The 16,007-nt window shown below is 40.6% G+C and overlaps 1 long non-coding RNA gene across 1 annotated transcript; it reads right to left on the bottom strand.

The window, feature by feature from the left end:
- Positions 1–1,389: 1,389 nt before the first annotated feature.
- On the bottom strand, positions 1,390–4,695 carry LOC129192767 (uncharacterized). The gene is made up of 3 exons (XR_008573489.1): positions 4,503–4,695; positions 3,814–3,845; positions 1,390–1,816 (listed from the first exon to the last, which is right to left on the bottom strand). It is a non-coding gene; the product is annotated as an uncharacterized LOC129192767 (long non-coding RNA).
- Between the last annotated feature and the right edge of the window lie 11,312 nt (positions 4,696–16,007).

Here is a 16,007-nt window from a genome sequence, read left to right as displayed (position 1 = left end):
AGGCAGGAAACACTGCAGGAAGAGGTGCAGAGTCTGGAACATCTAGAAAGCTTTCTGTGCGGGTTATCGTGTGTAGCTGCTCTATAGGAGTCCAGAACTCAAAACAAAGGCCCGAAAATGAGCATAATAATCCCCTTTAAAAACTGCGTTTTGTGTTCAGTTGTGTTGTCACCAACATTTTATTGATGAGACTGAGGTGGAGAGGGTGAAAACCTTCAAGTTCCTTGGCACACACATCAGCGAGGACCTCACCTGGTCTCACAACACCCAACAAATTCTGAAGAAGTCCCAAAGGAGACTGTACTTCCTGAGAAGACTGAGGAAATTTGGCATGTCCACCACAATCCTGAGTTGCTTCTACAGATGCACTATCGAAAGTGTCCTTACCGCCTCCATCACTGTTTGGTACGGTAACTGTACAACACGTGATAGGAAGGCACTCCAGCGGGTGATCAAGACCTCACAGAACATTGTTGGGGCAGCCCTCCCCTCACTGCAAGACATTTATAAATCTAGAGTCCTACGCAGAACACACAACCTCATCAAGGACAGCACACATCCACAACACTCATTATTCACACTCCTACCGTCAGGCAGACGCTACAGGAGTTTGAAGTCCAGGACCACAAGGCTGGCAAACAGCTTTTACCCACAGGCCATCAGGCTCCTCAACGAAGCACTCGCACACGCCGCACGCAACACACTCATAGCACTTTATTTATTTATTTGTATTATTTACTTGTATTAATGTCTCTTCTGTTGTTGTTGCTTAATTTATTGGTATATATGTTTATGTGTTTATGTTTCTTATGTTCTTATTCTTTCATTTGTTTTCTTTCTTTTCTTGGGAGAATGAACAGAATAAGATTTTCATTGCATGGTATAACTGCTGTTTTACTATGCACATGACAATAAAACTCTCTTGATCTTGATCTTGATTTACATTTTTTGATGATCTGAAAAATTCAAGTGTGACAAACATGCACAAAAATAACAAATCAGGAAGGGGGCAAACATGTTTTTGCACCACTGTATATACAGTATGGGTCATTGGGTGTTGTGAAACCTCTGCCAACAGTGTGCTAAAGACAAAAAACACTCAAAATTAAAGGCTGACATCTACACAGACAGACGTGCATTTATTCACACATTCACACCCATGGGTAATTTAGAGTGGCCAATTAACGTGAATGTTTTTGGTCAGTGGGTGGGAAAGTGGCAGGGAAAACAAAAGCACTTTCATTTAACCCATTTGATGATTGTTCTGGAGCTCTCGTTAATGGCATGTGATATTTCTGTGTGACTCATTTGCATAGTTTGTGAAAGCAAAGTACTTTTAGTGCAGAGCCAGATGGTTATGAATAACCAAACACTTTCAATCAGGCCTAGTTTGATTTATCACCATAACTGTGTCTTTTTTATTCAATTCGTTTTATAAATCCCTGCAATTTACTTCACAACAACAGTCGAACAATGTGGGATTCATTCCGTTTAAAAGGAAATTTGAAGTCGTTTCTGGTGCAATGTGATAAGTCACCGTAAACCATAGTAGGGTTATGTAGGGTTTACATTAAGTGCCCTTAAGCATGACTTGCTAAGAAGTAGGTCATATAAAAATACCTTTCTGGATGACAGAAAAAAACATACAATGCACTGGATGAAAAGCGCAGCTCATGTAGTACATAATGATAGTCATGAATGATAATTACAAATATGCCATGTCGTTATGTTGCTCGAGTCATGTCCAAGCATGCACAGGTGTTGGTATCTGTCCTCATCTCTCCCAGCATGTTCGCGCTTCCCTCCATCCTACACACTTCACAAAGTAAAACAGATCAAACTGAGGCCCTGTAATCACAAAGTCCCCACTATGTTTATGACCCAGTGAATCAGGAGCAAGGATAGATTTACCCATGGGCCTCCAAGTGCCTGTTCCCAGCAACCCATTAACAAGAACAGACACCCCCTTCTGATAATGACAACTGAAGCAAGCCTCAGAGATGGATGGCGTTCCCTAAATGCAGAGCCTGATGCCAAATCTTCTCCTGCCTTGTGTCAGGAGGTGAAAGTAGGCCAGTGTGATCTAGTACTAGGGGTGTCCTAATACAACTTTTTCACTTCCAATATATTGATAATGCAGCCTTGAATATCGTCCAATACCAATATTGATCCAATATGAACATGAATCATACATACCGATGCTTTTGACTTATTTTGTTATGTGAAATGTTAGAAAAGGCTTGATCAAGTGATATTACTCAAACAGAGAACACAGCAGGAGGTATGAGAAAAACTCACCCACTGACTTCTTTATGCATGTGGGCTATTGTTTTATCCACAATGTAGTGGCAGCTAGGCATAATACAGCCAGGTTCAAGGTGCTCAATGAAGCGTTTAAAGTGCTCATGGCACCAAAAAAAGTTTAAAGAAACAAAAACAAAATGCATTCGCTGTGGAACATATTAGCAGGAGAAATATAGACATCACTTGCTCCTCCTCCTCAAAGTACCAAATAAATAAATAAATTTAAAAAAAGACATTAACATGTGTTTTGGTGTCATGAGCACTTCAAACCTGACATTACTCGCCACTGACAGGGGCTCGCTCTTTTCTGTTACAGCTAATTACTTTTTGCCGTCCCATGGGAGTTTCCTGTGTGATGCTGCCCCATAAACGTGATGAGGTTCGTCGTATTAAACTTCGCCAGTTGTGTGCCACCACGTGAAACTTGTGCGTGACAAGTTTTGCACTCAGCAGCAACGTCTTTTTACTACCACACGGCTGACATCGCTCCTGCTCCTTGGTGTTTTGTTAGCACGCTAGCAAACACTGTTCGCTGCTGGATAGACAGATAGACGTCTCCAATATCAGAGATTGGGGATGCAGGCTGATATAATACGATATTCGTTTTGTTCTTGCTGATATCGGGCCAACATCTGATATCAATATTGGATCGGGACATCCCTATCTGGTACTGCTAAAAAAATCATTACCAGAACACAGAACCAGGAGAAGGAGACAACACCTCCCTGCCAAACTCTCTAACCAAAACATACTCTAACCGAATCCATTTTTCCGATAAGCAATAAAGTCAATCCAATTAAGAAGTAGAAATTTTTCTTTTTTTTTTACCTCAGAAGTGGCATTTTTTATACTTTCATTCCTCACAGGAGAAATGTCCCCTCTACAAACAAGTTTAAAAGAACTTAATGCAAAATATTTTTGCTTGTATTAAGCAAAAAAAAAAAAATCTGCCAATGGAACAAGTCAAAATAGCCTTGGTAGAACAAAATTAGCCAAGAAAACTAAATCTTTTTTATATTTACTAGTATTGTGAAGTTTTTTATGTCTCACAACAAAGTTAGACTATATTTTCTTAGCTAGAGCATAAAAAACCTGTTTGTCTTTCTAAATACGGTTAGAGCCCTGTAGACCTGAAATAACACCTACTCACCTTTACGCTCCTATTATTCATTGTTTAGACTACACTGCACAGCTCTTATGCTGCAGGGATTTGAGACGGCCACTAGCTAGCAAGCTACAGAGCTAACTAGTTAGCCTTGAATTTATTTTTTCTAAACTTAAGAAGTAAAAAACGTACCACTTCCACACGGAATGGGAGGAGAACTTTTTTTCCCACTCTATCATGTGGGACGTGCCATGGCTGCATATATATATATATATATATATATATATATATATATATATATATATATATATATATATATATATATATATATACATTATTAATAATTAGGTTGAACACGATTTGTGGAATTTTACACATCAACATTTAAGATAAGAAATACATACCATTCCCTGCTTTGAGTTATACGCTGGCGTTCCTAGAGACATACAGTACAGACAAAAACAATATGAGGCAAATAAGAACCATCAAAGTTGTTATGAATGAGCAACATACAGCAAGTGTCCCAAGTTCCATGTAGTTACTTTCCTACCTTTAAATAAAAGATAATTAAATTAGCTCACCACCTAAAGTGCTGATGACCACAGTAATTCAAACATGAACCCATTTAGATGAGGCTGCTTCTAAAAACACTTTCTAAATCCTGCCCTAAGTTTACTTTTTACTCTGAGTCCAGACTGCAAATGAATTGCGTATGTGCAAAGCTGCCAGCTCCTGTACTTCCTTACTAGCTAGCTAGCAATTAGCTCAATGCAGCTAGCTTTCTTGGTTCACCATTATAAATAAACAAACTGCTTTACCATGGTGCTTGTTACAGCATTGCTTGTGTAACTATAAAAAGCGCAAATACATATCACTAAACTAATCAGTTTTATTCACGAATCTCGCTAGCAAGTTAGCTATAATTAGCTAGCATGCTCGTGACTGATAATGCTATCAAGCCAAAACCTCCTACTAAAGTTTACACGGCACGGCCACACACAGTTACAAGTTAGCATCTCATTGTCACCATTGCAATGACAGCCAGGTGATGGTATTTGAATGGGATAATAAGTTATATTACATGAAGACTCACCAGTTGGTGTCAAACAGAGAAGGACGGGGTATTCAGTGCTCTCCACTGAAATCAAGTCCCGTGAATCCCGCATGTCCAGTCAGACGTGTGAGCTGCTTGTTCTCACAGCAGTGACGTACGGATATATACTGCTCAAGAAATGAAGGAAACACTTAATCAATCACACTGTCAATCACACTAACCCTAACCCTAACCTTAGTCTCAGTTTGGTGTGACACAGATCTCAAGTTGTCTCGAAAAAGTAAATGAAACATACGTGAGATCTCTTTTTCAATGTTATTTTCCTTCTTTTCCTTAATTCCTTGAGAATTACCTTACAGTGGACATTGTTCCATAGAAAATAAAAGAAATTTAATTAATCCATTGCAGGGTCCATTTATTTTAACTGTACAGTATTCTTTTCAAAGTTTTTTTAAGGTCATAATAATGTAACAGGAAGCAAATCGTTGTTTTATAAAAACTAAAAACAACTCTTCAATTTGATGACGCGTGAAGGATGTGTCGCTTACGAGGACGGGGAGAGGGAGGAGGGCTGAAGGTGTGTAGTCTTCATGCACGCACAGTGTGTTCTAAAATTCTTAACTATCATACAAGTGTAAAAAGTAAATTAACGGCTAAGTAATAAAACCTAACGATGAATTGTGTACGCACCATCAATTTTGATGATGCGTGACAGACAATGTGACAAGCAGACAGAGGGACATTGCTGGTAGTGCTTGGAAGACAAGTTGCGTCTTAAAGACTTAAATTAAAATTTTTCCTCAGTGGCACCACAAGTGTGTTGGAAGTGTGTGGCCAAAATCTAACCTTTATGCTGGTGTAGACATGATAAGCTATAATAAGACATAATAACTCAAACGTTAGAATTGGGAAAGTTCCTGAATGTGATGTGAGCCGATGGCATGGCCTATCATCCATCCTCACGATGACGGATGTCAGCTGATTGATATCGATATACTATATATATACAGACCCTTTCCAAAAAATTAGAATGTGATGGAAAAGTTGTTTAATTTCCAGAATTCCATTCAAAAAGTTAAACTTTCATAGATTATAGATTCAGGGCCCACAATTTAAACGATTTCAAGTGTTTATTTGTTTATTTTTACGTAATTTGGGCTTCCAGCTCATAAAACCCACGAAAACAGGAATTCAAAAAATTAGAATACTATGAAGAAATCACCATTTACTTCTCAGTTTTTGCAGGAAAACAAAGAAAAACATTAGGATCACATCAAATCAATCAAAATATGGTACTTTCAAAACGATATGTCAATCTTCAATACTTGGTTGGGAATCCCTTTGCCTTAATCACTGCCTCGATGCGACGTGGCATTGAAGCAATCAGCCTGTGGCATTGCCTGGGAGTTATGGAAGCCCAGATTTCCTTGATGCTTGCTGTCAGCTCTTCTTTGTTGTTGGGTCTGGTGTCCCTCATTTTCCTCTTGAGAATACCCCATAGATTCTCAACGGGGTTTAGGTCCGGTGAGTTGGCTGGCCAGTCAAGCACTGTGATGGCATGGGCATCAAACCAGGTTTTGGTGCTTCTGGCGGTATGGGCAGGGGCCGGGTCCTGCTGGAAGATGAAATCTGCATCTCCATACAGATCATCAGCAGAAGGAATCATGAAGTCCTCTAAAACATTCTGGTAGACTGTTGCGGTGACCTTGGATTTAAGAAAGCAGAGTTTACCAACACCTGCACCGGACATTGCACCCCACATCATGACGGACTGTGGATATTTCACACTGGACCTCAGGCAGCTTGGGTTCTGTTCCTCAGCCGTCTTCCTCCAAACCCTTAGACCTTCATTCCCAAATGGAAGGCACACTTTACTTTCATCGGAAAAGAGGACCTTGGACCACTGGCCAACAGTCCAGTCCTTCTTCTCCTTGGCCCAGTGGAGACGCTTCCTACGTTGGTTCAGGTTCAGAAGTGGCTTGACCCGAGGAACCCGACAGTTGTAGCCCATCTCCCGGATGCGTCTGAATGTGGTGGTTTTTGAAGCTGTGAGTCCCACCTCATTCCACTCTTTCTGGATCTCTGCCAGATTCTTGAATCTTCTCTGTTTGATAATCCACTGAAGCCCACGGTCATCTCTTTTGCTGGTGCATCTTCTCCTGCCACAATTTGCCCTTCCTCTAGACTTTCCATTGATATGCTTGGACACAGCACTCTGTGAACAACCAGCCTCCTTAGCTATGAACTTTTGTGGCTTACCCATCCTATGGAGGGTATCAATGATGGTCTTCTGGCCAGTTGTCATGTCTGCAGTCTTCCCCATATTGAACCCAACTGAGACAATTGAACCAAACTGAAGCAATTTAATGACACCTGGGGAAGCCTGCGCAGGTCATTTGACTTTAGTAGATGATTAGTGTGACACTCAGTTTAAAACATTCATGCCCTGCAAAATTTGGGCTGATTTCTTCACAGTATTCTAATTTTTTGAATTCCTGTTTTCGTGGGTTTAATGAGCTGGAAGCCCAAATTATGTAAAAATAAACAAATAAATACTTGAAATCGTTTAAATTGTGGGCCCTGAATCTATAATCTATGAAAGTTTAACTTTTTAAATGGAATTATGGAAATTAAACAACTTTTCCATGACATTCTAATTTTTTGGAAAGGGTCTGTATATAGATCTGGCATACGCGTACATCTATAAAATAATGGACACTGCTGCACTCCTGCTATCTACAGTATGTTTACACCACATTGTGCGACTCTTCTGCGCAGGCTACGGGATCGCTGCAGGGACACAAGAGACGGCCGCCACTTTAAACATAGCATGCTACCATGCTAGCTAGTTACTCCAATTTATTTATTCTAAACTTAAGAAAGGGTTTGAAACTGAGTGAAAAAGAAGGATAAAGTAATAAGCAAAAAATGTACAACTTCCACACGGAACTTATAAGATAAGAAATACCAAATTAAATTGATTCAATTATTTGATTAATTGAATTAACAATTGATCAACTTTTATTAATAGTGACTCACACATATTTCACAGTTCCTCTGGCCGTGCCTCTTCATCTGGCGCCGCTCCGCTGTAGCGTTTTTGCATCCTTGCTGCTGCTATTTTCCCCCATCTTTATGTAACGAACCAAAGATTAATTTATTCCGTAACGGCGCCCTACAGCTGCGTAACTTCTACCTTCCCTCAGCAACTCCAGAAGTTCAACTTTTTATGCGATGGTTAGCATCTTCCTCTGCCTTTTGGGTGCAACCGCAAGTGCCTTTGTCAGCGCAAAATGTTTTGTCACCATTGTGGGTTTTCTCTGGGAGAAAACCTGAAACATACAGCACAGGGTCACGCTGCTAGCAAACAACACAACAGGAGACGCGGCACGGAGGAGATTGATTGACAGTGGTCGACAGTCCCTTAGGCCAATCAGGACGTAGAACACAATGCGCGGGTTCTCCCTTTGCCAGTCAGGATGCAGAACACAATGCGCGTTCATATGCTGTAAAAATAAGCATGCAAAATTGCACCAAAAAAAAGAATCAGCAAAACAGCGAGGCTGCAAAAGGTGAATCACGATGTAGCGAGGGACGACTGTAAGCTAATATCTCATGAATGTAACAACGTACGCCCAGCGACCAATGTAGAATACTACATATGAATTGTCTTTCAATCATTTCTGACTAATAATGGGCCATATTCATCCACGAAACAGCTATCATTTATTTATTAATTGTTATTTTTAACTGCGATAGCCTTCACCACATTTTCCTAATGTCTCATGAGCTACACAAATCTTTGGGGTTTGTTTTTTTTTGGTCACAAACTGTACAACTTCAGGAGCATACAACTTTACAGGTTTCACTGTATTTTCCACTGGCATGTGAACAAAACAAGAATGTGGGTATTTAATCACTAAAAGTGTGTATTCTGAGAAGCGGAACCAAGCTGCAGAGATGAACCTACTTTCCCTGTGACTCGGCGGTCTCCAAACTGTAGCTCGGGAGCTACCAGTAGCTTGGTAGCTGATTTTGAGTAACTTGCCAAAGGATGGAAGAATATTAACTTCAACTCAACTTCAATTTAGACATGATGCCTCTTTTTAATGACAAATGATCACAAAATAGCATACACACTGAGCGCATCGTTTGGGTGGAGATCTGCCATGTGAATAAAGTACAGTTTGAAGTTTGCCAGTCATATAAAGAAAACAAAAATAGCTCAGCTCTTTTTTCTCTTTGTCAAAGTACCTCTAATGGCGATGAAAGTTGGGAGGCACCTACACAAAAAGAAATGCGTACTGAAATTGAATAAGCTTTGTTGATCCTTTCATACAAAATGCAAGTTGTGGATGGCAACACCTTGTTCATGTTCTGGCAAAACAAGCTTATTCAGTTAGTTTTGGGTTTAAATAAGCTACAAAAATAAATGTTACAAAAATGAGTAGCTCTTGGTTGTTTTTATTTTGTAAAAGTTGCTCTCAGAAGAAAAAGGTTAGAGACCTCTCAGTTAGAACTTCCTGTGTCCTCAGCTTGCTGTGAGAGGCCGCAGCCTCTTCAAGCATCACTTCTTGCCACCTGTCATGAGAGCAGTCCCACATGGTGCATTTTGGCAGTTTTATGTTCACACTCTTTATTCACCAGTGAGAGTCTGAGCTGAGCATTCATTCTGTGTGTCATGCTGGTGTAGAAAGCACTTTCTTGCCATCTTTTTTCACTTCCACCTCTATCAAACAGTCACCACTCACTCAAGGGTCCTCCCATTAGCACTCACTTAGCGTGCTGGTCGGCAAAAGTCTCATTTTAACTGTGGAGTGACTGTAGCCTGAGGGACCATATCCGCAGCATATCCATCTTGTACCTGAAAAATGACGGCAAAAGACCTTAGAAGAAACTCATTACCGTTGTATTCCTCTGTGGGTTTAATTGTGATTTTCTTATCGAGTTTTCAACGGAGCGAAGAGGCGCGGAGAGATCCCCGGCATGTCTCCGAGATTAATCTGTGCTCGACTGATCCCAGCAAGCGACAGCGACAGGAATCTCAGAGCGACTGAGCGCCGATAGCTGATAAACAAGGAAGACGACGTAGAGAGATGCTTGCTGAGCGACAATATGGCAATGTTTACACTTGCTTCTAGCCATGTAATAGAAATCCGGTGCTGCATAATCACTGCTTATTTCAAAGATTAATTTGATTCCCAAAAGTGTGCAACACCTGAGGAAAGCTCAAATCCAAACAGAACAAGAATGCACTACTGCAGAAATGTCCTGCTTTCAAATGAAATGAAGTGAAATAGATCTGAACCAGGAAATAAATGATCTTTGAACACAGCAGATGCACACAGATAGCATGCAAAAAAAGGAAAACACAAACAGCGTAATAATCTTCAAGTGGGATATTCCAAACGCATATAAAATACAAAAGACAGTGGAACCCTCACATTTCATTTCAATACGTATCTTCTCAACATACACTACTACAAAAATGACGCTTGGATATACAGTAAGTTTATCGTGGCGAATTGGTTCCAGACCCGTGATAAGTGAATTTAGTAAAAGTAGGATTCCTTATTTATAAATGTATAAATATTATATTTAATATTTTTATCCATCCATCCATTTTTTTCTGCTTATCCGGGTCTGGTTCGCAGGGGCAGTAGTCTCAAGAGGGAAGTCCAGACTTCCCAATCTCCAACCACCTCCAACCACCTCTTCCAGTTCCACCAGGAGGACACCAAGGTGTTCCCAGTAGGGATGTCCCGATCCGATCTTCAGGATCGGGATCGGCTGCCGATCCGCTGTATTTATATCCGCCACGAGATCGGGCCGATCCGGTTGGCGTATCACGCTCGTAACTCTGAGCCGCACTCGAACATGGTAGGTGCATGGTGGTTGCCATTCGACTTGCGCCGCCCGCAAGAAGAAGAAAACGCAACACCAACATGTAGATATGATACGGATTTCATAGGGCCCTAAGAGAGTTTGTTAAAATCTTATTTTAAGTCACACAACAAATTGATCTATAACCATGTCAAATGATTAGTCCTACCGTAAAAGTATGTTGCACGCCCATTTTGTCAAATTTGATCTTTTATTGGATATTTTATTATGGGCTGGACTCTGAGTTTTTTGTTACAAAAGCCAAACAATATTGTTGGTCATTCTGTGTAATTCATGTTTGTAACAGAACATATTATTATTAAAAAAAAACAAACAAACAAAACAAAGATCGGTACCGGATCGGATCCGCGAGACTATAACAAAAATTGGATCAGATCGGAAGCCAAGAAATGTGGATCGGGGCATCCCTAGTTCCCAAGCCAGGTGTGAGACAAAGCACATGTAGACTGGTTGGCCAAACTCCAGTACCCTCGCAAGTGGAGAGTTGGTCCAGTGTCCCGCAACCGGGACGAAAACCACATTGCACCTCCTGAAGCTGAGGTTCGGTCATACCCTTCTCTCCAGCACACCGACATAGACTTTCCCAGGGAGGCTGATGAGTGTCATCCCCTATTTTTGGAACACACCCTCCGGTCACCCTTCTTAAAAAGGGGGACCACCCCCCCATCCTGCCAATCCAGACGTACTTTTCCCAACTTCCATGCAGTGTTGAAGAGACGTATCAGCCAAGACAGTCCCTCAACATCCAGTGCCTTGAGGAACTAAGGGCGAAACCCGTCCACTCCCGGAGCTTCAGCCACGGTGATGGAACTGTCTGTGTTCGTGTCCTCAGACTCTGCTTCCTCAATGGAAAGTATGTCAGTGGGATTGAGATGGGCCTCAGAGTAAAGTCGAGGTCAGCAGGCCTTCGTCCCCACTGTAAACAGTATGGACCAGGCACTGCTTCCCCTTTCTGAGGCGCCGGACAGTTTGCCACAACCTCTTCGAGATCAACAGAAATTCATGCTCCATGGCCTCACCGAACTCCTCCCACACCCGAGTTTTCGACCACCTCCGAAGCCACGTGCCGCTTGGCCTGCCAGTACCTGTCAGGTGCTTCAGGAGTCCCACAAGCCATCCATGCTTGATAGGACTCCTTCTTCAGCTTCCACCATCCGGTTCGGGGCTTGCCGCCACGACTGGTACTGACCACCTTGCTGGTGCAGCTCCGATCGGCTGCCTCAGCAATGGAGGCATGGACTACGGCCCATTTGGATTCGATATCCTCATCCTACCCCGGGGTGCAGGTCTAGCTCTGCTGGAGGTGAGAGTTGAAGACTCAACGAACGGGAGACTCTGCCAGACGTTCCCAGCATACCCTCACTACACGTTTGGGTCTCCAGGTCCCCCGCCGTTTAATCCAACTCATCACCAGGTGGTGATCAGTTGACAGCTCAGCCCTTTCTTCCCCCGCTCTCCAGGACATGCGGACGCAGTTCTGATGATACGACTTCAAAGTGAATCATAGACCTGCGGCCTAGGGTGTCCTGGTGCCAAGTGCACTTGTGGACACCCTTATGTCTGAACATGGTGTTTGTTATGGACAAACTGTGGTTCACAAAGAAGCGGGGATAAGAGGCTGAAACGATAAAATACTTTGCTGTTTTGACTTGAAAACTTTTCTATGTGGATAACCCCTTAGCAAGGAAGGGTGTGCATATACTGTAAGTGTTTCTTGCATCATGCATTTATTCGGTAATTAAATACAAGCCATCAACAAAGGTGAAGAATCCACCGAGCAGGTGAGCGGGAGTCAGCTCCGTCTCCGTAATGCCGTGCAATGCACGTCTGAAAGCTGAAAAACATCCTCCACAATGTAACTCGGCCCCTGACCAACAAATCCAAGAAGGCAGAATTTGGGCATAATCCTCCATCGCCTCACTGCATCACACTTTCCTGGCGAAACACACATTAGTGTCCAAAATGTGGCGCAGGGGCCATCTGTGGAACGTGGCTTATTGCAGAAATAAAATTTAAAAAACCTCTCAAAAGTGGAAAATAGAGCAAAATGGCATAATGTAATTAGAAAAAGCTAAAATGTTGATACTAATTACTAAAAACACAAAGATTTGCCTTTAAATGTACAGTATATGTATGTATAATATATATATATATTTTTCATTACAAACATCAAAGGACAGTTGGACAGCCCTGACAGGAATAACAAAGACAAGTAGATAAGAGAAAAACAGTGAGCTGTATTATTATTTTTATTTTTATTTATTATTATTATACAATATATGATCATAACAGTGGTTTATGTGGTCTCCAAAAATGTTGACAATAATATCTGTGAGCGTTAATTTGTGGGGCAATAAACATTTCAAAACGCACCTGCATTGGTTTGTGACTGTTAAATTAAAAAGTCTGTTACATTACTGACACCCAATGTCAAAACATATGTCTACATATTCAATTCTTTAAATGTGTCTTTTGAATGCCTTATATATTGTATGTAATTTCTGTATGTTTATTGTACTGTATTGTAGTGTAGGCAAAAAAATATGTAACATTTGCTTAAATATGGATATTTTTGCACTTATAATAGACCATGCTCAAGCATGAAACAGCTTAATTTATTTATTAATCTATTTTTGAAAAATCGTGATAGAGTGAAGCTGCAAAATTCGAAGAGCAAAGTGGTGAGGGGTGACTGTACAGACAAAGAAATACCTTTTTTTTCAATTAAAATTTCCACCAAAATGACTCGGTTCTCATGCACCGTCTCTGTTGTATTATATCCTTTGGTACGTTGATAGCATTGCTTGTTTATTCAGCCATCTTTGGATTACACACTCAACACCAAAACTCTGTCACTGTAACCTGGTAAGACAATGCCCGTCCTTGTTCCATCTGTCTAAGCATCAAATCCAGGCGTCCAGCTGGAGACAATTTAGTCTCCACAGCGTCTAATTTTCCTCAGGGTGGATGAATGATACACGTGTCAGCCTCATCCACCTGACATTACTCACCAGCCATTCCATTTCCTTTTACCACGACCCTTGAAACGTCTGCAACTCCACGTCATCTCCCGACAATTACATTTGTAGACAACAGAGCATCCTCTGAGATTCCCTGCATGAGGTCATAATATGTCATAAAATGCTCATTGATTGTGATTGTTTAAATATGCATCTGTATCGGCAATCTGCATCAAGTTTATTAAATGATCCTGGAAGAGAAAGCACGTACTCTCCTAAAATGACTGTCAGAAACGTTACATGATGCTTTGATTACACACAATCATTGGTCATTTCTTGTGTAATTTGTACTAACATAACTTATAGTCCTGTGAAGAAATTAGGACACAAGCTAACTCTGATTTGAACTCTTCTACTCCTGAACCACTGCACAAGAGGGAATGAACATTTTACATCTTCAAAAAACCCACTGTGACTTTAGAGTGTTTAGCCAAAAATTGCGTTCCACATCTTCAGGGGACTGTAACAATGGTTGCAAAACATGGCCGCTGTCAAGCAAAACGTCTTTGCAGTCGCACTTGTAATTGGCCATAAGTTATTGACTATTTGTCCAATGATTATACAACTTTGAAGATATATGTTCAGTATTAGATTTATGCTAGCATGTCTTCTTCTGAGCGCAACCCATAGGTCAAGGTTGGCAAACTCATTTTAATCGAGGGCCACATCACAGTTATGGCTGCTCGGGAACGGCCGCTTGTAACAGTGGACACAGTGGTGCTTTGGTTAGCGTCAATCTGTTCCAGAAGGTCGGACTCAAACCAAAACAGATTCTAAGGCAAGTTTTGCCTTACAAAATAATGCAAATCCAATTAATCCGTTCGACACCCAAACATTTTAACACAAAGCAAATGTATTAATTATACTTTTACATGCAGAAAATGATGCAAAAATTAAAAATGGCAAATGAATAGACAACTAAACCTTCAACATTACTTTTTCCAAGTTTTACTGCACTCATGTGGCGCAAAAAAAAAAATCTATGCAGAGGTCTGTTAATGACTTTTTAACATGCACAGTTTTACATTAAAAAAACAATGCCTCAAACATCGCATATTAAATGTTGAAATTAACATTTAACATCATTTTACCTGTCGTGGACACCCTTGACAAACAACAACCACAAAGAGGAGGGATAGAGGAGTTTAGAGGCACGTTTATCTGCACTTGTAAACTCGCCATGCCTAACAACGCTGTGTATGCCTGTTCTTTTTTTTTACATTTTTTACATTTTACATTTACATTTTCAAACCAGCTTCAGCCTCGCCTCTGAAGTAGTGTCTCCCACTAGCTCCACGTGATCCACACCAGCAACAACTTCCGAACATCTTTGATGGTTTGTGGTCTCTGTTTGTTTCCTTTCTCAACATTAGCTCACTTGATTACATTATTCTTCAGTATGGTACTTTTAGAAATTTAGAAGACTGATATCAAAATTGAAAGAAAAATACATTTAGCAAGAAAGATGATGTGATTTACTGACACCTTTGCAATAGCGGCGTCCTAATTTTTAGATTTTTACATTAAGAAATGACCCAGGCTGATACAATGCGTCCAAAAGATTATTCTGCCCCTTGAATATCAGCAACTGCTCATAAATTCAGCCCTCCTAACAAGAACCTACTAACAGCTACCATTTGGTTTTCAGTCACATTTTATGGGGATTATGCGTCACTGTGGTATATAACATGGAAGTGAGGTTTTATTGGCCTTCATTTGAATTCAGTCCCCAAGTGCAAATCATTTCATTGCACCCATCACTGCTAAGCAGAACGCATTAATTCAAACTAAACAGCATCGTCATAATGCGTGGCTTCTTCGTTCTCATGGGAAATCACCTGAGATAAATATACAAGTAATCTGGGACTAGTCTTCTGCTAAGCGTCAAAACAATTTGTGTCTATATATGTTTTTATATGTTAAGGCAGTGGTGTCCAAACCTTTCCCACTGAGGGCCACATACCGATCAATTAAAGAGCGTAGGGCCCCCATTTGATGGATCTTGTGCATTAAAGATGCTAAAACCAATCCAACGCACGTCAATATATGGTAAACTATCTGAAGAAAACATCAACATCTTAGCTTTGTCTTATAGGTCACAAAGCAAATTTGTGCAAAATCTAATATATAATAATAACATATTGTGCATCTCATTAACAATGAATCAATTTAATGTTCCGAATATGCAGAGAGCCAATAAAAAAAAATGAAATGGCCCGTGGGCGGCACTTTGTTAAGTCCGCACATGTACAGTCGCCCCTCGCCACATCATTGTTCGAATTTCGCTGATTATATCAACTATATTGGGTAATATGAGTGTAAAGGGGACTATCCATTCATGTCTAGAGGGCTTTAATAATGTTAAAAAAACGTATTTAGAAGGTGGTAAACAGGTTTTATATCCTCTAACTACAAAAACATTACATTTATAAATAAGGAATCCTACTTTTGGAAAATTCATTTATCATGGTCGGGTCTGGAACCAATTAACCGTGACAAATGAGTGATAACTATCTATCTAATTTTATAGAATGCTGTATTTACCAGCTTTCGAATAACTCAATTGATACGGAGTATCGATCCACATTCACCTCAGACAGTATTAAACCCCTCTTTTAGG

This window comes from Dunckerocampus dactyliophorus, chromosome 13, assembly GCF_027744805.1.
Source record: "Dunckerocampus dactyliophorus isolate RoL2022-P2 chromosome 13, RoL_Ddac_1.1, whole genome shotgun sequence".
In the NCBI taxonomy this organism is placed as follows: domain Eukaryota; kingdom Metazoa; phylum Chordata; class Actinopteri; order Syngnathiformes; family Syngnathidae; genus Dunckerocampus; species Dunckerocampus dactyliophorus.
Note: the sequence above shows the minus strand (reverse complement) of the source record. Positions and strands in the feature narration are given on the sequence as shown.